General features: G+C 39.9%; 1 long non-coding RNA gene across 1 annotated transcript; it reads right to left on the bottom strand.

Annotated features, from left to right (window-relative positions):
• Nucleotides 1–2010: 2010 nt before the first annotated feature.
• LOC143525657 (uncharacterized) lies at nucleotides 2011–10241 on the bottom strand. The gene is made up of 3 exons (XR_013133713.1): nucleotides 6604–10241; nucleotides 6236–6339; nucleotides 2011–2652 (listed from the first exon to the last, which is right to left on the bottom strand). It is a non-coding gene; the product is annotated as an uncharacterized LOC143525657 (long non-coding RNA).
• Nucleotides 10242–10456: the final 215 nt, after the last annotated feature.

Here is a 10456-nt window from a genome sequence, read left to right on the forward strand (position 1 = left end):
AGACTGGAAAAGGTGGGTCTTGAGGTTATGTTTGAAGGAGTGCAGAGAATCAGAGTTACGGATGGTCAGGGGTAGAGAGTTCCAGAGGGTGGGGGCAGCAATGGCAAAAGCCCTGTCCCCAATGGACCTGTGTTTGGTGGAGGTAGTAGGAGTGAGGAGGTTGGCATCTGCAGAGCGGAGTTTGCGGGTGGGGGCGTGACGGTGCAGGAGATCTGATAGGTATGAAGGGGCAAGGTTGTTGAGGGCCTTGTAGGTAAAGAGGAGGATCTTGAAGTGTATGCGTTGTTTTATGGGAAGCCAGTGAAGTTGACGAAGGACAGGGGTGATGTGATGGGTTAAGCAAGGTGTCTCTGCCTCTCCATGTCAGGGCCTAAATGCAAAACCCAGGGCACAGAGGAAGCATGAACGTGTACTGTTAAGATCATCAGGTCTATAAGAAGGGCTACAGTGCCATGTGAATTCATTACAATGTTGAAGAATATGTGATGTCTTATTTTCTGATAAAACTGATGTTTTACTGGTGAGGTCATGTGCAGAAAGCTGATGGTTCTGCACCTCTGCCAGACCTTACAAACAAATGTAATAAATGTTTTTTTCTACTTTATCATGCATGGTTATTTGGTTTGTTGTATACACATGTAATCTTCATTGTTACACAGTACCAGTATGGAGTGGACCTGTGGGCTGGTGGATGTCCCATATAGATGGTCCTTCTACAGGCATGTTATCATGGCCGACATCTGAGGGTCCCGCCGTACTTCCGTGAGGGAAGGGTGCTGGTCCACAGGGATCCGTGTGGATCACTGTCTCTTGGGGGTTGTAGGGCACACCTGAAAATCCCACAGCAGGTAAAGTGAAACCCAGCAAAGCCTCACAGTGAGGCTCAAATGCCTTCAGTAGGTGATTCCCAATGAACAAGTGATTATAAGAAGGGCTATGGTGCCATGTGATGTCATTAGAATGTTGAGAGAATGCTTAAGAATTTGTTATGTCATGTTAGAAATCTGTTTCTTTTTAAAAATGTTTATTTTTATTTGCTTTTTTCATGGCCACATGGACAATATTAACACATGGTGGGATTTATGAAAATTGTGCTGAGTCAAAGAAATCAAAGAAATAACCCATGCTCCATTAATTATATTATCCTGTACACATGAAATAATGAGCTTGACAGTCATCAGTTATTTTATTATTATGAATAAGCCTATGGAAATCCATACTCATAAGAACTAAACATACTGTCTTACATAGAAGTATAAAATTATGTACAGTATATGAAAATGTATTTTTCTCACCATGAGTGGTAAAACCTGGTGTCTATGAAGTGGTTCTGTTCCTGCCCAGGCCTTGGATGATCAGTTCTCCTGGAGAAAAAACTCATTCTCAAGATGAAAAATAGAAAGAATTGAAAGATCTAGAAAAAATAGAAAGATCTGGGATTGTAAATCAGATCTTATTTGTAAGATTTGTAAGGTTTGTATGGATTGTAAATCACAGAGCAAAATGTCATACGACCAGTTCTGAGCTTTTCAGCATCGAAACTGAAATCCAAACATTCCACCTTCCCAACCAAACATTCTAATCCAAACATTCCAAAGTTGAGTAGCACATGTGATATGACAATTTCCAATTTTTCTAACCAAAACACCAAATCAGCCAGGCTGCTACAATAACCTGATGCAGCCTGGCTTGGACAGTGATGTAGTACAAATAGTACAAGTGACAAACTATTTTAAAAAATCATACATTGCATAAAATAATACACATAATCAACATTAATAGGTTAAAAGCAGGAATGCTTAGATGTATAATAATTTATAGCTATAGTAAATAATATATGCTGTGTCAGTGTGCCTAAAAATACACCATTCAAACAAGTGTGTGGATTATAGTTCTACTGTAAATTAAACATAGAAGTTATTTTTGTTGTAAAGTCAAAGTCAAATTTATTTATATAGCTTTCACAACACACGTCACAAAGCAGCTTTACAATCGTATGGGTCCAGATCCCTAATGAGCAAGCCAAGGCGACAGTGGCAAGGAAAAACTCCCTATGGTGGTGGGGATTAGGAAGAAACCTTGGGAGGACCAAGACTCAAAAGGGAACCCATCCTCCATTGGGCGGCCCGTTAGCACAAGTCCGTGGTGCGCAGGATGGTTCTACAGATAATGTTTAAGGTCCTTGTTCCCCGGCCAAGTAGTCACAGTCTCTTTGGTGTAGATGGTGAGCCTCAGGTAGGAGCATCAGCACGTCCTCTTGCATATAGTGTCATTAGCACACACACAGGATGTGGGAAATCTCTCTTATAAGTGGAGTGTTTGGAGTTGATTTAAATGCTTTAGCTAATATTACTGTCATTTAATTACCCTCGCATAAGTCCCAAAAACAAACACAAAAAGCAAGAACATGTTCATTATTACCCACAAGCACTTAGTGTTGTGCTGAAGTCCTCCCTGAGTCCGGGCTGCAAAACCACACCCACTCAAAGGGGGCGTCAGCTCTGGCTGGGCTGGCTGGGACTGGAAGGCTCAGGTGGTAGTGGGTCGTGACCTGCTCTCGGGCAGGTAGAGGACCATCTCTAGAGACACCAGCACATTGAATTCAAAGGCGCTCAGCTCCATCCTGCTAATGTGGAAGCTCTCCTCCAGCTCCTGCAAAGAGCAAAGACAATGATTGGTGGAGTTAGTGAAGGATCTGGAGCGCTCATTCTGATTGGCTAAGCTTAATGGGAACGTGTTTGGAATTCAGTGAACAGAGCTCCAGAGCATGATTATACTTAGGTATTATTGAAGCAGTTTAACGCTTTAACATCTGTGTTATCTAGCACGTTGGTGTGTTTACTCTGTGCAGGAATAAAATGAAACTAAATGATTGATATTGTAGTGAACTTGAAATTACTCAAATCAATGGTTATTGTGGGGCTCGTAAAAGCAACCTTACAGAAAAGGCTGTTTAATACATGTCATTAAAAATAACAGTTGCATTCCTGCAGACATCACATTCTTGACATTCAATAGACTCAAAATGCTATGTTGTATAGCTACAATACAATGCTACACATTAACTACAATGTCCTGTTCAAACTCTTGAACAATGTCATGTTCAAGCTCCTGTTGATTACAACAGTAGTTAATCTCCTTACACACTGGCTCTTCCCTCAACATCCACAGCACATAATGATGTGCTTTCCTATGTGATACTAATGCCATTCATTGCTGTGAACTGAAGACACACACACACACACATTTATGTATGTATGTATTATGTATGCATGTGTACTGATTCCTTCTCCTAGCAGGTTCCTCGTGCAGCTCTTTGATTGGTCCTTTCTGTCTGGTCTGCACTCATGTCCTTCAGCTGTTTGTCCTCTTGTTTCTACAGCTCTTGCCCCCAGCAGGGGGCAGGCGGCGCCACTAGCTTGTGGTTGGCCTTGATCAGACGGCCTGCAACACAACCTCACAGGACTGAAATGTCTGGTTAACTCTAATTTTTGTGACTTAACTGGATGTGTAGGCTATTCTATATGAAGCACATATCTCTACATTCAACAAGGGTTATTTTAAGGGGAGTATGATTTTGGTGAGGCCAACACAGATAAGTCACCAAAAAAAAAAACACAAAAACCAAAACAGCCATTTCAATCCTGTGAGGTAGTGACTATACCTTAGTCCATTGAGCACTTTAGTTTTGTCCTAACTAGATATTTAGACATAATACTGCTGTAATACTGCAAAGTCATGTGGTCAGAGGTGAACTTCAGTATAGCCAGTGTGTATTTTATTTAAAATAATTAACACCCTTGAGCCAGTGTGGCTTTGGACATAGATAATGCTAATTGCCGTGATGGATAATTAAAGTCTAGTTCTTGGCATAGAAACGTAAATCGATAATATCATCTGTATCGTCTTTATGCGCGGATAAATGGATTCAGTTCAGTAGATATACGCGGTTTATAGCCCGGTGCGGCTTATAGCCCGGTGCGGCTTATACAACATTTACCATAAAAAAAAACTTTGTAGGTGCGACTTATATTGAGGGGCGCACTATAGTTGAGAAAATACTATTATTTTTTATATAATCTTGGATTGTTTCATTAAAATGGAATTCTGCACTTAAAATCATTTCAATAACTAAAAATTATTTATATATTTTCTTTTAACTGCTTACACCCCCACGTCCCACAGTCCGGCACATTTCTGATAGGCCTACTACACCAATCTGATCTAGATATCTGACAGATAAAAATGGCCAGTCATTACAAATATGGAGCACAAAAAAGAAACGACAAAAGGAAAGGAGAGGAAGATCATAGAGGTGGAAGAGATTATATGAAGAGGTTTTTAAAAGAGAGAAAGGACAGCAGGGCTGGACTCTCAGCCCAGAGATGAAGGTAAATAAACAACAAGCGCTAATGTTGTAGCAATTTTTTGTAAGAAATCCACACAAGTCTTTGTACAAGAGGCCCCAGGTCATTTCGGTCATTCAGAAAAAATGACACCCCTTACAGTTTACAGGTAGTAGGTTAGAAAACTGTGTTCATGTTCAAGTTCATTTATCACTTAACACATCATGGAAGGAGCTTACACATCTAGGTATATTTTACTAGATCAGCAAAATTATTAATTGACTAACTATTAACTATTAGCCTAGTTGAAAAGAGAACACTTCCTTGATGTTGATCTATATTTAATAAAGACGTTTTGGTTTGTATTCTGTCAAGACTATATAAATATATCCTTCTTGCATCATTTGTTTTTTATACATTATAAAGCTTAAGTATGTATCCAAATGAAAAACTTTTTTATAGCTTGTTTACTATTTGTTTCTTTTGTTATTGCAGGTGGAGTTTCCATCTGATGGCCCCTTTATTGGACAGTCAAAGTGCAACTGCAAAGCTGGTCAGGGTCACTGCAGTCATAAAATTGGACTGCTGTACACTCTTGCAAATTTTTTTAAGCTAGACTGCAAATCTGTTCCTCCTACTGTTAGTAAAACTTCACTGCCACAGACTTGGCACATTTCACCATGTGCATTAGGTTTAAGCCCAAAACCTATTAATACAGTGACGCTGTCAAAATTAAAGCCATCCGCAGCAACTCAACTTCCGAAGAAATATAAAAGATGATGTGATGGTATCATTCCTAACCTCTATTGCCCCATTCCAGCCCCTCTTCCAAGTGATCAGTTTGCTCATGACCTTACAGAGAACCTCTCTGCTATTGGAAGCACGTGTCAAATGGTTCAGCTACTTCAAGCATCAGCCAGACATCCAGTGGATAACTTTGCAACAGAGTTTGGAGACCTGCCCTGTGGATCAGTGTTGACTTACCAATCCCACAACCTGCCCAGCACTACAATCACTGACCCTCACCCACTGTTTCCTCTGCCACCACAGCCATGTAATTACACCACAGCTTTAAATGAAAATGAGAGTAACTACTACTGTGGCATGTTTGTGATAATAATCTGTGGTCATATTTTTTTGTCTCCTCCCAATGTTATCTATGTTTCTCTCCCATTCTGCGTAACCGACGGCGCAGTAATTGCAGCGGCTGCTCTGGTTTCTGGTGCTTTAACACTGGAGTTTGGAGAAACGCAATCTCGTTCAGCTGTGCACTTGTAAAAAGTCTGAATGACAATAAAGTTGACTTTGACTTAATTACACCACAGCTTTAAATGAAAATGAGAGTAACTACTACTGTGGCATGACCGTCACCCTCTCTGATGCACAGTTACTGTAGATGGAAACGAGGGACCAGAGCACAAACAAGATCTGGCACAGTGTCCGCTCCAAGCGTCTGACCTCATCTGTTTACAAAAGGATTGTTTCTAGAATTGCAGACTTTGACTGCTTAGCGACAAATATGCAAAGACAGAAAATGCCTGTGCAGACCCTGGCAATGAAAAGGGGCCTAGAGATGGAACCCATTGCATCTTCAGAGTATGAACAAGTAACAAGTAATCACACATGACCTTGTGGCTTCATCATAAATCCTCATGCCCCCCATTTAGGTGCCTCACCTGAACATAAGGTGGTTGACAATTCTGGGCTTCTGGAGATAAAAGTGACCGATTGTGGACACTTTTGTTGAGTGCAGTTACCTGTCTGCCGGCCCAGATGGCACTTTTGCTCTTAAATGCAACCATGACTACTATTACCAGGTAATGGGACAGATGGGCATCACTGGAATGAAGTAGTGTGATCGTTTTATTCACTGTACCAAAGACAATCACCTGGAGCGGATCCACTTTGATGCCAAGAAATGGGAATCTATGAAAACGAAACTGGATATGTTCTTCTTTGAATATCTTCTGCCTGGCCTGTGCAGATGAGGAGACTATAAATAAAGGAAGCACACATGAATTTGACAATGTTCCTTAAGAAAACTACTGTTAATAGGTAATGTTTCTATAATATGAGTTTTTAAGAATTTATTTTAAAAAGTGAGAGAATGTCATGACCATAAAAAATGAACTGAGAAATTAGAACATTGTTTTTATTGGTTCACAATGAGCAAAAAATGTGTTGCATTAATTTCATTATTAACAAATGCACATCAATAAAGTTTAGCTGTATAAATGTATGAATGTTTGTTACTCACACAAAGACACAACAAGGTGACTGCACCACGACTGCACCACTCCCGTCTCACATCTGTCTCGCTCCTGTCTCACTCCCGACACACTCCCGTCTCTCTCTCGCCACACTCACGTCCTGATCTCTCAGCTCTCCTTGCAGGACATGGAGCGTGCTGCACGTTTCCAGCAGGCCCTGCTGGAGGAGCAGAGATCACTGCAGGTGCAGGAGAGAGGTCACCTGCAGAGGGCGCAGCGCACCGAGGCAAAGACTCGCCTGGGCCAGTTGAGACAGGAGCTGAAGGGGCGGGGCCTGGGCGGCCCAGAGCAGAGACAGCGGCTTACGCAGGTACGCCAGCACCAACGAAGAATCATTACATTCCTCACTAAAATTGACTGCACTCCTGCACAATAGTGGTAGGTAAAAAAAGGATTGAATATTAAGAAAACTTTATCCAATAAAGGTACTTCATCATCAGGGAGCAAGACCCATGCCAACAGTCTCAAGAAGTCTAACCCATGACTTCCTGCAGGCACTAACCCAGGGGAAGGCAGGCCTAACCAACATAACCACCCCAAACAGAATCTTGCGGGAGCGATCCGTCAACTCAGAGTTATCATGCTGCAGGTCAATGTCCAGGACAAGGGGATATAAACTTGGATGTTAATTCTAACCAGCATTGAAATACCACCATTGAATTACATTCTATTGGTACTAAAAGATTAAGGGTGAGACTACACATTCCACATTCAAGCATGCGACCTAGGCTGTGACCTAGGAAAAATACACAAACAGGTACATTAATTAACGGGACTGGCCTGATACACAGACATGAACAGAACTCACCTGACATGATGTCTCTGGGGTCAGTACGATACAGAGAGATGGTTCTTGGCAGACCTGTTTTATTCTTAGTTGAGTAAAACCAGCTCTGAGGACCGTGCCTCTGACCATAAGAGGAAATGGAAGGACATTTGGGATACATAGCGACCTCAAGCCTCCATGTGTGTATGTATTATGTGATTATTTATTGCTCAGTTATGAGTCTATTAACCAGAGGTGGAAAGAGTACTGAAAATTGTAATTGAGTAAAAGTATCATTACTTTGCCTAAAAGCTACTCAGAGTAAAAGTAAAATTACCCATCTCAAAATTTACTCGAGTAAAAGTACAAAATTACTTCATTTAAAATGTAATTTGAGTAAAAGTTACGTAGTTACTTTCAGTTATCTAATGCATGGATGAATCATGAACCAAATTCAGCACAAGTTGTTTTAATCGATTTCAAAGCGTATTTAAGTGCACATCCACACTTGCAAAAAGATCAGCTGGGCTCAGGAACATACTTCCTCACAGCACAAGGACAGTCACAACCTGTACCATAAAGTGCAAACAATTTTCATTCCTATTGTCCAACGGACAACATTATGATAAGAATAAAGAAATTTAAATTACAAATTATTCAAAAAACAAAATGCACACAAAATTAAGTGCCCACAAGATGCCACAAATCAAACTAAAATGCAACAGGATTCCACTACTCACAATAAAATGCCCACAGGATCCCACATCAAAAATTTAAAAATGCTCATAGGATCCCACAATTTAAAAGTAAGTGCTCACAGGATCCAACTATTCAAAATACAGTGCCCACTGGATCCCAATATTTACAATAAAATGCCCACAGGTTGCCACAACTCAAAATAAAATATAAAATGACCACAGGATCCCACATCTCAAAATAAAACAAAATGCGCACAGGATTCCACTATTTAAAACGCTCACAGGATCCAACTATTCAAAATACAGTGCCCACAGGATTCCACTTTTCACAATAAAATGTCCACAGGATCCCACAGAACCTGATAGATAGAAGATTTAAAGATAGAACAATCTCATCCTTTTGGAAAAAAAGTGCACCAGATTACGACCTGATTATGAGACAATGGAAAGGGTGAGCGCAAGGCAAGGCCACGCAATTGGCCTTCAGTTCTGGAACTCAGAAGTTTAAATTTCTGCCCGCATTAAATTTTTCACCATCAATATTTTTTTACTCAGTAATTTGAGGGCGTTCAGTAATTTGAGGGCATAGTGAAGTAAAACTACTTGGGTCAAAATGTACTCAAGTATAAGTAAAAATTACATATTTCAAAAACTACTCAGAAAATTACAAATTACTCATAAAAAGTACTCAATTACAGTAATGTGAGTAAATGTAATTAGTTACTTTCCACCCCTGCTATTAAGTAAGTAAGTAATTCATTTATATAGCACTTTTCACAGGCACAAGCCACAAAGTGCTTTACAACGGAAAATAAAATAAAATAAAATAAATCAAAAACACAAAAACACACTATAAAACAGAAATAAAATACAGTGCACAAGGTCAACGGCTGCAACCTCCACCACTAACTAAACGCCTGCGTAAAAAGGAAAGTCTTTAGCTGTTTTTTTAAAGTATCCACAGAGTCAGCTGATCTTAAATGTGAAGGAAGTGTGTTCCACAGTTTTGGAGCAACCACCTTAAATGCTCGGTCTCCACGAGTCTTATCCACAGATGTTAATGACAAGTTGTCTAATGTTATTGTCTTAGTGATCTGGGTTTCCTGGCATATTTTTCTAAGGGGTGATTCTATGTTATTTCTGTGTTAAAGGATTCCAATACAGTTACCTAATCATTTCCACTAGTGAATAATGTATCTTCATTTTCATTAAATGATAATGAGTTTAAGAGGCTGGGGTTATCTTGACACAACAAAGAACATCACAAAAGAAACTGATATTGAACAGCCCTTCAAGTGATTGTGGGTGTGGCTTTCAAGTGTGTGACATTTATACAATGTTGCTAGGAGACTAATTACTAATTACTTCATTTTTGGGATGTTTTGGGAGGGGGTAAAGTGGGATATAAATAGCTAGAAAATTAAGCAATGCACTGAAACAGGATAATTAAACAAACAAACAAACAAAAAACACTTCACACTGGGATTTTACAATGAGATTCCACGTCAGTGTTTAAATTGTGAATTAATAATAATTCTAGAAAAAAAAAACTAATACAATTAATTATATATTCCATTAAAAACTGCCTTAATATTATTGTTCTAAAAAAAGACTCAAATTCCAAAATTAGGTAATTATTGAATAATAATTTACAAATACGTAAGCCCTGTATGTCTCTGTGTGCACAATAATTAAATATCACTTTAACAGAGGTACTCCTTAACCACATTTATGTTTGTACATTAAAGGATATAAAAAATAAAAATAATTCTGAGCTTTATTTTTATGTACATAATAATCAGTGAGCCGAGTTACTTAATTTCAGAGGGATATTTCAATTGCACGATTAGCATATTTCTATGTGACATTTCACTATCAAATGTTAACAGTTTCTGATTTTCTGAGCCATTGTCCACATCTTAACCAGGGAAACGTGGCTTGTTTTCTCCAGCTGCAGCTCTAAATTCTCTAAGTGATTCCAGGTTTTTACCCACACAAGTCTAACAGGGATGTGAAAGACCCTCTATTTCATACACAACACACCACAGAAAGATCACACTCCTAATTCAAGACCACCTAAAAATACTGCAGTTTTACCTTTGGAACACTGTCCCAGTCAACCATTTCAATTGTGTCCTGAAGCATCAACAGAGACATGAGATTTCCATCAGCCCCACAGAAGGAAGCCAAGCGCTGTTCCAAGAGAGGCGAGCATGCTCAGATCAGGGCCCCGGTTGGCCCTTCCCCTGTAGTAGCTCTCATGTGAGCCATTGTAGTACTCCGACCCGTCATGGTAGCGTCTGTTTCCATCCGAGGGGTCCCGGCCGTAGCCGTAGCCGTAGCCGGGTCTGCCCAGACCCCCCAGCCCATAGCCGA

Source organism: Brachyhypopomus gauderio, chromosome 10 (genome assembly GCF_052324685.1).
Source record: "Brachyhypopomus gauderio isolate BG-103 chromosome 10, BGAUD_0.2, whole genome shotgun sequence".
NCBI lineage: Eukaryota > Metazoa > Chordata > Actinopteri > Gymnotiformes > Hypopomidae > Brachyhypopomus > Brachyhypopomus gauderio.